At 42.9% G+C, this 14275-nt stretch overlaps 1 long non-coding RNA gene across 1 annotated transcript; it reads right to left on the reverse strand.

Moving 5' to 3' along the window:
• Positions 1–208: 208 nt before the first annotated feature.
• On the reverse strand, positions 209–12888 carry LOC145523453 (uncharacterized). Its single transcript, XR_014066568.1, has 3 exons — positions 12709–12888; positions 11735–11819; positions 209–347 (listed from the first exon to the last, which is right to left on the reverse strand). It is a non-coding gene; the product is annotated as an uncharacterized LOC145523453 (long non-coding RNA).
• Positions 12889–14275: the final 1387 nt, after the last annotated feature.

Consider the following 14275-nt stretch of genomic DNA (forward strand, 5'->3'; position numbering starts at 1 on the left):
ATATGGAGACAATGTCCTGGCCTCTTCCTCTTACCTGTCTTCCCGCAGTTCTATCTCTGTTCCTTCAGACCTGCTCATGTGTCTTGATCAGACCATCAGAAAGGAGGCTACACATTCTTTGTTAATTATACTTATGAAAGGCGCTTTTTTTTTTTAAGATACTTGCACTGATGTCACAGAACCGATTCCCCTTGGTGATTAAATGATCTTTTATGTTCCATTAAAGCAGTCCTTTAATAGCAAATCAGTTTCCCAGCTCATCAACCTTCTCGCGATGGGAGAGTCTTGAAGAAGACAACCATTTTTAACATATCTTCTCAAATAAGAGGCAGGTCATCTGGGAATATCTGAAGGAAACAAGGGTTTCATTTGACATTTCCTTTCTCCACTCCCAAACATGCTTGGGACGCACTCTGCACCGAAATTATTAAAATCATGATGAGATAGAGTGAGACTAATGCTGTAAGTTATTGGCATGGTGGGTAAGGTTTAGTGACATATTTTTTCTTTTTGTCTTCCCTCCATCCATTCAATCCAAAATGACAGCCTTGAAAATTCCTCTGTGATGTTCACCATGTTCTAAAACATGACAACGACCGTAATTCAAATTTATGGCTGGGTTTGTGAGTATGTGTGTGAGTGCGTGTGCTTGCTGGGTTTTTTTTAAACTAGTAATGAAGTTGTAAATGCAGCATTTCTTTCATTACCTATTCATTAAAGATATGACATGAAAACAGAGTTTCCATGGAAATGGCTTTGTGGATTCTGAGTACATAATAAGAATTTCATTGTTTACACTACAGCACAGATAACTGACGGGTGTTACTGTAACTGGTAAAGTCTTATTTAGCTCCATGAATGCGTGTAAGGGCACAGGGGTGGTGTGGTCGGTCCTCCCCGCATGCCTGCTTGCAAGCAGAAGCCTCACAACCATCAGTGCACACGCGCTTTAGGGTGGAAAGTATTCATTGAGCTATTCTTTTCAACACACTTCAATACTGAAACAGTCTAAATAAAAAAGGCCGAAATAGTTCCACACAAGACTCCATTTAATGTCAAGTCAAGTCCATTTAATGTAAAGAAAGATTTTTCTCTGCTAATGTTTGGGCTAAGATATGAGACTGCTTGAGTTCAGGTCTTGACTTTTATGCTTATTAGCTGCTAATAATGATAAATCTCAATTAAGTGACTTAGCCTCTCTCCAAGCCTTAGTGTTCTTATCTGTGAAACAGAGGCAATATACATACACAATACATTATATATGATGTAATATATGTATATATAAGTGTATATATGAGTGTGCATACCAGATTTGGGGGAGATTAAAGGGGAAAATGTCAAAAGCACTTAGTGGATACCTGGCTCCTACAAGGTGTTCCTTACCTGTGATGCGGTGTTGTTGTCATTGTTTGCCTTTGACAAGGTGATACAAACTGACAGGTGTCAACCTTCAGGCCCCGGTCAAATGCCTCTCTACCCCGCGTCTCTCCCTGGAGGTAGAAGTGCTTCCTCCTTGCCCTGAGCAGCCACAGAAGGCACCTGGCCCTCTCTTGCAGCATCTCCTATCTCCTTCTTGCCTTTAATGATGTACAGATTTATTCCTCTCCCCATGGCACAAAGAAGAAACCTCTCAAAAGAAAAGTATGATTTATGAAAAAAATCAAATTGGTTAAAACCTACTATGTAAACTCAGTTCAAGGAATATGTTGTGTCTTTTTTGGTTTGGTTTGGTTTGGTTTGGAAGATGGGAGTAGCATAAAGAGGCCAAGATTTTTTTTTTAATTTAAAAGAATACAGAAAATGCATGGCACTCGGCTGGAAATGAGAGTCCTTGATGACGAAGATCCACTGCAGGTTCTCAAAGCATTCCCCCACCACCTGTCCTGCAAGGTCAGGACTAGGGGGAGGAGGAGGCACCCAGGGTGCAGATTTCATGGATCACTCACTCTCAGGACTCCCGATGGCTGGTACCTGTGATGCTCTAGGCACCTCGCATCTTTACCCTGGACCAGCTCTGTGTCCTGTGGCCAAGAGGGCTGGATTCTGTGTTTGTCAGCTTTGGGCTATGGTACAAAGCTCTCTTGGACTGAGTCACATAAAGTCCTTTCCTAGTACTTCAGAGAGAAACATAAAACAGTAAGGTCGAGAATGCTTCCTAACACAGCAGACGGAGATGTAACTGGGTAACACTGGCTGTTACACTTTGCAGACAAAGTGATAACATTTGGGTCTTATTTATAAGACAGACATTAATCCAGTTCTGCATGACTGTAGCACAATTTACTCCAAACATGCCAGGAAGTCTTCTAGCCTATTAAAATAAGTGCTCCTCTGTCTTCATCTCTACTATGATTCCTGATTGCTGGCATCCAGATGAGAGAAAGAGACTCAACCATGAAGACATGCTTGACATGGACTATGACTATATAACAGGAATTTTAATTGCCAGAGTATTCCTTAAATAAGTATACAAGCTAGGGGAAGGGGTGCAGGGAGAGAGAGTCACAGGCATTTTCTCCAGCCTATTGTTTCATGCACCAGAGGGGCTGCACTCACCACCTTTCCTAAGTGCTCAGGTAAACTGAATGTACTTAGACCTCTCATCATGCAGGGAGGCAAGTTAAAACCAGAAAACAGACTCTTAAGTGTACATGGAAGTGGAAAGGGCATAATTTATCCAAAACAATTTTGAAAAAGAAGAACGAAATTGGAGAATGTATGCTACTTGATTACAAGACTCGTTAAAAAGATAGAGTCATCAAGACAGTATGGTACTGCCATAAAGACAGACAGAGATCAATGGAACAGAATAGAGTCCAGAAATCAATCCACGTATACACAATCAATTGCTTTTCATCAAAGAGGCCACAGCAATTTAATAGGAAAAGGATAATCGTGCTGGAGTAATTGGATTTACATGCAAAAAAAAAAAAAACAACCCTTACCTCACACCATATATAAGAATAAACATGAAATAGATCATATATCTAAATGTAAGAGCTCAGATTATAAAACTCCTAGAGAAAACATTGAAGTAGATTCTGCAAAGATTTCTAAAATGTAACAAAAACAAACAAAAAGCACAAACCATATAATAAAAAAGCTATTACATTGATTTCATTAAAAGGAAGGCAGCTCAGTGGCAAAGAATCCTCCTGCCAGTGCAGGAGACAAGGGTTCACTCCTTGATCCAGGAAGATCCCACACGTCTTGGAGCATCTAAGCCTGTACACCACAGCTGCTGAGCCTGTGCTCCGGAGCCGGGAGCTGCAACTACTGAAGGCCACGCACTCTAGAGCCGTGGGTCCCAGACCCTGTGCTCTACAACAAGAGAAAGCCCCCACAATGAGAAGCTTGCACACCATAACTAGAGAGTAGCCCCCATTCCCCAAAACTAGAGAAAAGCCCTCACAGCAGTGAAGACCCAGCACAGCCAAAATAAATAAAATTATCAAGAATTAAACCTTCAGAAGTCTTTGTTTTGAATATGAAAAGACAAGCCATAAACTGGGAGAAAATATTTCTAAAAATTTATCTGACAAAGGACTTGTATCTAAATACATAAAGAACTTCTATAATTGAATGATAAGACAACCTAGTTTTAAAATGGGAAAATATTTGAATGGACAATTTACGAAAAAAAAAAAAAAGACCTGCAGATGACAAATAAGCATGTGAAAAAGTGCTTAGCATGAATACTCAATTAGGGAAATACAGATTAAAACCACTATGTGAAATTATTACATATCCATTAGAATGGCTAACAGGAAAAGACTGACCACAGCAAGTGCTGGGGAGGATTTGGAATGAATCCTCACACATGGCTAATTGGAATATAAAATGATACAGCTACTTCTGAAAACATTTTGGCAGTTTCTTAGAAAGCTAAACATAGACCTACCATACGAACTTGCCATTCCATTCCTAAGTGTTTACCCAAAAGAAATGAAAGCATATGCTCATACAAAGACTGTACTCAAAACTTCAGAGCAGCTTTGTTTGTAATAGTCAAAAGCTGGAAAAAAATACAAATGTCCATCAACAGGTGGACTTGCAGTCCGTATGTGTTGGACTAAGTAATACAGTGGAATGAACTATTATAACAACACTGATGATTTTTCATGCTGAACAAGAAAGACAAAGAATGCATACTGTGCGAGTCTTTTTATACAAAATTCTATAAGATGCGCATTCATCTACAATGACAGAAAAGTCTGTCTGGGGATGGGGGTGTAGAGAGGATGGGGGGAATGGATAACTATGAAAACTTTGGGGGACACAAATCTGTTCATTGTCTTGACTCTGGGGATGGTTTCATGGATGTATACATACCCCCAAATCCATCGAATCATACACTTTAAACATGCACAGTTTATTATATGTCAATGTTAACTCAAAAACCTGGGGTTTTTTTTAAGTGAAGCAAAGCAGTAGATGAGTGAGAAAAATAGTATCCCTCATGGTCCCAAAACTGTAGGAGGAGCTATGCAACATCCCGTGATCCTTCCTCTTCCAGGTGTCCCCTAAACGAGGCCAACAGGAACCATGCAGGAGCCTTTCCCAGAGGCACCTGAAGAAGTGGATCCAAGCATCTCAGTGTGAACTCTGAAGGACACTGGGATCCCCTCCGTGAAGGGCTGGCTTCTCTGCTGTTGGCTGATGTGCCCCCATCTGTAACAGAGCAGTGGGCATCCAGCTCTGGGTACCCCTGAAGGCCCCTCTCTGGATCCCCCATTGGCAGAGACCCTTTCATTCCCCACAAGAGCAGGAGCTTGTGTCCCTGGCCCAGGTGACAAGCATCCTGTTGCCCTTGTGACCCGAGCAGGAATCCTTTCTCTGACAAATAGCTCTTCAATTCCTACTACTGAGCAGAACTGACAACCTCTTCCCTCCTTCCCCAGGCCTCAGCTCTCAGGCCTCCATTCAAGATCTTACAGTATCTGGGTGCCCTCTGCACACCCTTTGTCCACCCATAGTTGTCATAGCAACAAATGACAACTACAAACATTACTGAGGTGTGATACTCTTAAATATAACATTCAATAACAATGATAATTTATTATTATTTTATACTCCAAGGATAACTCTATTTTCATTGTTTCATTATTTAACAATAATTAGATGATTGCACAAAGCTCCATGATTGGAGGACAGCAGAGCCAGGCTTCAAAACCAAGATTGTCCCCTAGGTCTTGTACCAGTGTTTTCCAAATCTTGGTGAAATTTGTGCACTATTTGTCCTCTCAATTAATTAGTATTTTTCCTTAAGCTGATTAACTTTTGTAAAATAATACATTGAGTTTTAAATGTCGTGTCACTTTTGTAAATAAAAAATAAGCATCACCTGTCACAAATGGGGAAAAGTAACTATAAAAGCCAATGCAGTGAATATACAACAATATTATAAACAGCTGGCCTGAAGCTATTGTCTGCAGAAGGCTCTGAGCCTGGGGCATTGGAAAGGCGTTAAACACTAACACCCAACTGGGACTTTGTTCCTGGCTGGAACTAGATTGACTGAAAGGGGATAACTGGCATAAGTCCATTGATAGTTATTGCCCATCTTGGTGCCACCTAAAACCATCTCAGGGGCTTTGTACTCCAGGCTCAGCCACCTCTCCAGTCATCTTGAGCCCTGTGAGCAGGCGGGGGAGGCCGTCCTGTTGTGAATGTTGCCATCTTACTGGTTCTGGGGCAGTGTGACCAGTCAGAAGAGTGCTGGCTTTGTGGGTGTTTTAATTAATTTATTTTTTACTGCACGGGGTCTTCGTTGCTGCATGGGCTTTCTCTAGCTGCAGGGAGCAGGGATTACACCTCGGTGTGATGCGAGGCCTTATCATGATGGCTTCTCTTGTGGGGCACAGGCTCTAGGTGCACAGGTTTTAGCAGCTGTGGCGCTCGGGCCTGTTAGCCATGGCTCACGGGCTTAGTTGCTGCTCAGCATATGGAATCTTCCCGGGCCAGGGATTGAACCCGTGTCCCCTGCCTTGGCAGGCCGATTCTTATCCACAGTAGCATCAGGGAAGTCCTGGCTTTGTGTTTTGAAGACTCAGGTTGGAGCTCTGACTCTCAAAACAGTCCTGTGGCCCCGGTCCTCTGTGTTACTCAGGTTCTCCAGGGAAACAGAACCAGCAGGAGATTATCAATCTATCTATCTATCTGTCTGTCTATCTTCTATATACTAAGAGGAGTTATATGGCTGTGGAAGCTGAGAAAAATTGCATGATCTGCCGTGTACACCTGGAGACCTGGGAAGCCAGTGATATAGTTCCAGTCCGAGCCCCAAACCCTGAGAACCAGAGGAGCCAATGGTGGAAATTCCAGTGCAAGACCAGGAGAAGATGGATATCCTGGTACAATCAGTGAGCCAGGAAGCCCTCAGTGGATTGGCAGATGCCCACCCACATGGGAAGGGCAACCTGCTTTACTGAGTCCACCAGCTCAAGTGCTAATCTCACCCAGAAACACCCTCACACAATGGTATCTCATCTGGGCACGCTGTGACCCGGTCAACGTGACACATAAAATCAGCCATCTGGTTCTCCAAGGCTCAGCTCGCGTCTCCCATGGAAGCCCAGGACGGGGAAGCAGGGTGCACAGCAGCCTGGGAGCTGGCACTTCCAGACAGTGGGCAATCCTCCCCTCCCATGAGATGTGTCCGAGGCCACACGCTGGCAGTGAGTGGGGTCCTGCCCTGGCCTCCACCTATGACCCGCTTGTATCAGCTTTCCTAGTAGAAGTCCCCCCTCAACATCCACAGTGTCCAGCATTGTGTGGGGTGAGGCAGGGCAAGCCCACAGCAAACAAAACACAGGGTCCCTTCAGAGTCTGTGCAACAGAACCTGATGGTTTGGTTCCTGCTCGACTGGCACTCACGCCCTGCTGGGCCTCCTGGTTGTGTGTCCTCGAGCTGTTTGGAGAGCCTGAACACGGGGGCACTTACTTCTGCTCTCTGGCCAGCCTAAGAGCCTCTCTGGGATGCGCATTCTGTCTCACATGGGGGGGGCGGGGGGGACTTGATTTACTACAGAGCTCACCGCACCAAGTCTGAACAACCAGCGCTCCCCCCTTTGCCACGGATGGGCTTTACTTCTGAAGCTCAGAACAGTGGTTCAGAGGAAAATATTTCCATGCATTTTCAAGGTCAGAAAAGAAAGTGAAGAGCATCAATATGGAGCAGGCATTGCTGGAGTCAGACAGACACTGGCATCAGACACCCAAAAGCAGAGATTAGCTACACACAGCTGGCCGCCAACCTAATGCATCTGCTCGCGTGTGCCAGTGTATGTGTGTGTGTGTGTGTGTGTGTGTGTTTCTCTATGGAGCTCTCAGAGGTTGGTTGTCATCCTCAACATTTCTTGGATGGGGCCAAGGCAAGATGTGATTTCTTAAGGATGTTGTTTACTGTTAGATGTTGTCTGGCCCCTGAACAAAATCTCAGGGATTTTCTTCTCCTAAAGCTGAAGGTTGATCAAGTCCCTTTCTCGCAGGGGACGGCTTGCCTCCTTCCACGGGGTCCCCCACCTTGCAAAGGCTGCTCCTCCCCTCTGGTCTCCCCTGAGTCCTCTCAGACCAGCAGTACAGCATTCACTCCTGGGAATTCAAACCCCCTTGCGTGAAGACACAGCCTGAGACAAGTGAGGCTTGTAAAGGCGACGATGGGACGCTTTCCATTCTATTTTCTTTAGCTGTTGATTTATTTGGCTCCTTGGGTCTTAGTTGCGGCCCTGGGGATCTTCATTTTCGCATGCAGGCTCCAGGGCACACAGGCTCAGTAGTTGCAGCAGTGGGCTCAGTGGCCCCAAGGCATGTGGGATCTTAGTCCCTCAACCAGGGATGGAACCTGAGTTCCCTGCACTGGAAGGTGGATTCTTAACCACTGGACCACACAGGGAAGTCCCTCATCCTATTTTACTAAGATTGTTGTCCAGCTCACTAAGCTAGTAGATGGGAGTTGGGTTTGTGTAGATGAAAGGGCTGGGTGGGGTCACAGGGAGTCTGGCCAGCTGGGTCCTGGACACATTCACCCCCGTGACCCTGAGTGAGTCGTTTATCTTCTTGGGAGCTTGGTCTGTAAAAGGAGAATGAAGTTGTTTCTTACCCATTTTTCTGAGGCTGCAGCACCATTGTGGTTAATGCTAAAGTAAAAGGTGCGGTACTGAGGAGAGACTGACTGCTCTTCCACTGACAGTGGCTGTCTAACAGGATGGTGACAGGAAGGGAGGGGGCTCCCAGTCACTGGGGCCTTCCCCCAGGTTAGTGTGTGATGCTGGCCGAGCCAGTGGTCCCCAGGAAAAGAGGACGCTAACACGCATCTGCCTCCATAATCAGATTCTTGGCATATCCACACCCTTGTGAGCGTGCCCAGTCGCTTCAGTCGTGTCTGACTCTTTGCCACCCCACGGACTGCAGCCCACATGGCTCCTCCCTCCATGGGATTCTCCAGGCAAGGATACTGGAGTGGGTTGCTATGCCCTCCTCCAGGGGGTCCTCCCAGCCCAGGGATTGAACCCATGTCTCTTGCATTGCAGGCAAATTCTTTACGCACGGGGCCACCTGGGAAGCCCATCCACACCCTTAGTGCACCAGAATTCTTCTGCGTCCAGTTTTTCAAACAGAACACCCCCGGTGTCAGTGGTTTCATTGGAAAAGAATCAAAATAAAAACAAACGTCCCCATGGCTCCCCCTGCCCAGAACTCCCTCAGCATGTCACTCCCCTCTTATCCCTCCACACCCAGTGTGTCCACTGCTCTCTGATATTCTCTGTGACACCTGGAACACCCTCCACGAGACCCATCGGTTCTCAACCTGCACGCCTACAACCTGTTTAAGGACAAATGCCTGCATCTGTTTGCTTTAGGAAGAGAAAAGGAGCCATCTTGCCCCTCATTTTCCAAGAGAACAATGACTCCAACACGTGAGAGAGCTGATTTTGCTTCCTTTCCTGTGCTTTCTAAAGGAACGAGTGTGAAACACTCTTCAGCCTGGAGGAGGGGAGGTCTGAAGGTGCTACAATCCCCTCTCCCAAGGTTGGAGGACGCTCGGGTGAAGAGCTGCTCTCCATCATAAGGAGGATGTGGTGACGTGAAAGAACTTGTGTCACCGAGAGGGACCGTCCACCGCGTCCACCGCAGATGAAGACGTTCTCCCAGCAGCGATTGTGCAGGCTGCTCCCTGGGAGAGAAGCACAGGACTCAACAGCGGGACTCACAGAAGGTTCCCGAGGCTTCTCAGTAACTATTTGTTGGAATGTTTGCTCTCTAAGAAATTTCCTGCCTGGAGGGAAACTGGCCTACACAGTTTTAGTCATCCCACTCTGCATTAGCATTTTAAGACTTTGAAATAAAAACAGACAAAAAAAATTTGCTGTAACTGTGTCTAAGTTACAACTGTTGCATCCAACATTCATTAGTAAAAAGCAAAGATATATACAACCTTTCTTTAGAATACAGATGTCTGGTTGGTCTTTTTAATTTTTTTTTAACTTGTACAATTTCATTTTCCAAAAGACTCCCCTCACCTCACCCACACCTCCCTGATAAATATTCCCCTACACATTCACAAATGCATACGGTAGCAAAAAGTATCATTTCCTTAAATATAACTGAGTTATTGGCACTGTATATTCTCATGGCCTTTCTATTTTAGAGTTCAGAAAACATGCTCAAATACAGCAGTGCACGGAGTAGAAAGGAACTTAAGGTCACATTATCTTCTTGGTGGTGAAAATATTTTTTACCTGTCAGTTAGTCTCATACAGCCCATTGATAACCATGTTAAATCCAACTTCATGAATAATTCGATTCCTTCTATTTTCCCAGAGAACCATAAATTGTATTTATTTGGTATTATGTGTTATCATTTTCATAGGAGAGCTTTAAAAATTTATGCTGCACATTTTGTATGTTATCTCAAAATGCTTAAATGTTTGGAAGGCAGGCATTACGTGGGACTAACGGGGCAATTATTTCAAGCCCAGATTTTCAGCCCTGACCTCTGATATGTATTCATTCAGTTCAGTTCAGTTAAGTCTCTCAGTTGTGTCTGACTCTTTGCAGCCCCATGGACTGCAGCACACCAGGCTTCCCTGTCCATCTTTGGAGAGTTTGGATGGAACATGGTCCACTGGAGAAGGGAATGGCAAACCACTTCAGTATTCTTGCCTTGAGAACCCAAGGAATGGTATGATGTGTGTTCATATCTGACTGCAAAAGGTGGAATTCCACACTATCAAGATAAAGCAACAGCTCACACCTAAACGGAAATCATACCTAAACTGATCTTCCGTCCAAATTTCTCAGCCTAACCCATAAGAGATTAGAGTTGTGGATAATGTTGATTACTGGGGTTTCCTCTTTGCAGTTTGATTAATGCTTCTCTGTTCTCCACGTTGGTGGACATTCTCTGAGAAGCACCAACCAGAAAGAAAGCAATCCTCAGGCCAGCTTCTTTCTGAAGGGAGATTCTGCTGGGACCTCAGCATCTCAGGAGAACAGCTTTGCTCCTCAGCAGCTGACAAACAAGGCCAGCATGATCGATCTCTCAGCTTAAGGACATCTTACATATTTATGGAGTGACATCTTTCTCCATCGAGATTCATGATCTAGATTTTCAGGTGCCGAGAGGGACCTCGGCCACCGTCCTAGCAAGTGTCACATTGATAACGGCCTTTTCATTTTTCACATTCAGAGAGCAAAGTGAATCAAAGTCAGAGACATGCAAATATATAGTCAGAAGACAATAAAAACAACAAAATCTTCCTCTTTCAGGTTTCAAAGGCAGCAAGGCATAGAACCTATTTCATGAAGTGGGAGGGTTTTGTCTGGGAGGATTTTGTAAACAGCACTTCAGTTTAGGATCCAATGTGTTTCTTGAAATCTGAATTTAAAATTACTCTTCTTCTAATTATTTAGCAAAATGGTCAGTCTGTACTATGTTACAATTGCAAATTTTAAAAACATGATTTCCATGGTATGTTGAGAGCTGAAAAACTAAATTTGGAGGTTAAATTAAAATGTTTGACATATAAGAATTCTGCAATAAGCCTTAATTGTGTGATTAGCTGCCTTATAGCAAGCACAGATTGTATAAATAACAAACTATATCTTTTACATAGAAGTTAGCAGTTAGTATGGTCCCAGGATTTGTATCATGAGATGACTATTTTTAATACAAATTATAGCTTACACGCAACTGTTGAGTTGCTGAGCCTGAGAGACTCACTCGGTCTTATAACTATTATTAGTAATTCATGGAAATTGATTACCTGGACAGCAGTCAGATCCTTACTATTTCATGGCAGAGATGATAAACACAACTGTTTGTTGTCAGGGTGATTTTTTTTCTTCTTTAAAAAAAACATTGATTAAAACTGCTGGAAATCTTGCTGGTTAAAACAGGAGTTTGCCGTTTTCCAAGTACTTTATGCCTCTTGGAGGAAAATTCATTATAATAACAGAGTACGGGGCTGACTCTATTTGTGTGAGACAATGGCCTCTTTGAAAATGCTAGATGTGTACCAAAATGAATGTACACTGCCCTCACAGAGATAAAAATATTGATTGTAGGGGCACCACAGCCTAAAGACTACAGGTTATTGGAAAATAATGAAATCTCGTCTTTCTGCTCCAGCATTTTAACTCCCCTGATTATCGCTAGAGTACTTAATTATCCAGCAAGCACATCTCCAGTAAGAGGCAGAGTTCTAAAGAGGAACAATCAAAAATTTCTTACTTGATTTTTTGGCTTGCTGTTTTTTCCCCTAAGAGGTTGAAATTAAGTGCTTTCCTCCCTCTTGTAATACATTCTAGGATCAGGACTGTCAAGAAAGCATAAAACTAGAGGTTAAGAAATAGCTTAGTAAATTCAGGCCACCCGGATAATTGGATTTAAAATGAAGGGGAGGGTGGGACGTTCTGGGAGAATAGCATTGAAACATGTATATTATCATATGTGAAACAGAACACCATTCCAGGTTCAATGCATGAGACAAATGCTCAGGGCTGGGGCAATGGGATGACCCAGAGGGATGGGATGGGGAGGGAGATGGGACAGGGGTTCAGGATGGGGAACACATGTAAACCCATGGCTGATTCATGTCAATGTATGGCAAAATCCACTACAATATTGTAAAGTAATTAGCCCCCAACTAAAATAAATAAATTTATCAACAAAAAAATAAAAAATAAAAAAATAAAATGTTCTTCCTTTCATATTAAACAGGCACCTTCCTGATTACTAAAACAGTTCCTGCTTTTCTACTAGTTTCCTGGGCCCATCTTGGTGTAGTTATTGTTGTTGTTCAGTTGCTAAGTCGTGTACAACTTTTGGCAACCCCATGGAATGCAGCACGCCAGGCTCCTCTGTTATTAATGTCCATAACATCTTGGTAAAATGTATTTTCTATTCTTAGGACACTTTATTTAGCTTAATTCCATTGGATTAAAAAAAAAAAGGAAGACCTATTTGATATTTACAAGAGTTTCACGTTAAATATAAAGGCTATAAAAGCATTATTATGTTAGAAGTAAAAGGATAGAAAAAGATATTGAAATCTTAACTATATATTATAAATTTATGGAGAAACTGATATGGGTCTATTAACATAAAATTAAAGACAAAGAGTACTACAAGAGATGAAGAGGGAGGTTTTTAATGAAAAAAGGTCACTAATCGGGAAGAGCTAACAATGTTAAATGTGTACTCACCCAATCACGGAGCATGAGAACACATTAAGAAATAACTGTAGGGAGAAGTAGCGGCTGATGATTTTCACACTCCATTCTTGGTAACTGATGGACCAGTAGACAAAAAGTCAGACACTAAGAGAATTGCATTATCTACAAGCTTGTAGTTGCTTAGTCACTAGGTCGTGTCCGACTCTTTGTGACCTCATGGACTGTAGACCACCAGGCTCCTCTGTCCATGGGATTCTCCAGGCAGGAATACTGGGGTGTGTTGCCATGCCATCCTCCAAGGGATCTTCCCAACCCAGGGACTGAACCCACGTCTCTTACGTCTCCTGCAGTGGCAGGCAGGTTCTTTGCCACTAGCGCCACCTGGGAAGCCCACTCCATTGTATCTATTGTTTATGTACCACATCTTCTTTATCCATTCATCTGTTGGTGGACATCTGGGTTGTTTCCGTGTCTTGGATTTTGTGAATAGTTGCTGCTGTGAACATAGGGGTGCATGGATCCTTTTGAATCAGGATTTTGTCTGGATATATACTCAGGAGTGGGATTGCTGGAACGTATGGTGATTCTATTTTCAGTTTTCTGAGGAACTTATATACATTTTTCATAGTGGGTTTCCCCACTTATATTCCCACCAATAGTGTAGGAGGGTTATCTCCTCTCCACATCCTCTCCAGCACTTATTTGTAGAATTTTTAATAATGGCTATTCTGACTAGTGTGAGGTGGTTACCTCATTTCTCTAATAATTAACAATGTTGAGCATCCTTTCATGTGCCTGTTGGCCATTTGTATTTCTTTGGAGAAATGTCAATTTAGGACTTCTGCCCATCTTTCAGTTGAGTTGTTTGGTTTATTGAGTTATATGAGCTATTTGTATATTTTGGAAATTAAGCCTTGTGTATTTTGGAAATTAAGCCCTTTTCACAAGGGAAGGCCAAAATGCTGGAATGGGTAGCCTATCCTTTCTCCAGCGGATCTTCCCGACCCAGAAATTGAACAGGGGTCTTCTGCATTGCAGGCAGATTCTTTACCAACTGAACTATCAGGGAAGCCCAATAATTAGCAATGTTGAACATCTTTTCATGTGCCTATTGGCCATTTGTATTTCTTCTTTGGAGAAATGTCATTAGGTCTTCTGCCCATTTTTCAATTGGGTTGTTTGGTTTATTGAGTTATATGAGCTATTTGTATATTTTGGAAATTAAGCCCTTGTCAGTTGCACTGTTTGAAAATATAAAATGCTTCAATATTTTGAAATTTAAACAATACCCTTCTAAATAACCTATGAGACAAAGAAACAATCACAGGAAAAATTAGAAAAATTTTAAACTGAATGATAATGAAAATGCAACATGTCAAACTTCAGGGGTTGAAGTTAAAGTAGTGGTTAGAGAGAAATATATAACTTTAAATACTTGTTTTAGAAAGGAATGGTAGTCTAATCTTAATGATCTATGCTTCCCCTTTAAGAATATGGAAAAAAGAAAAACAAATTAAGCACAAAGTAAATGGTAGGAGGAAAAAAATCAAATTCCTACCTATCACCATATTCAAAGGCAAACTACAGGCAAATCAAA

Source organism: Giraffa tippelskirchi, chromosome 2 (assembly GCF_054371585.1).
Source record: "Giraffa tippelskirchi isolate mGirTip1 chromosome 2, T2T-mGirTip1v1.2.pri, whole genome shotgun sequence".
NCBI classification, from domain to species: Eukaryota; Metazoa; Chordata; class Mammalia; order Artiodactyla; family Giraffidae; genus Giraffa; species Giraffa tippelskirchi.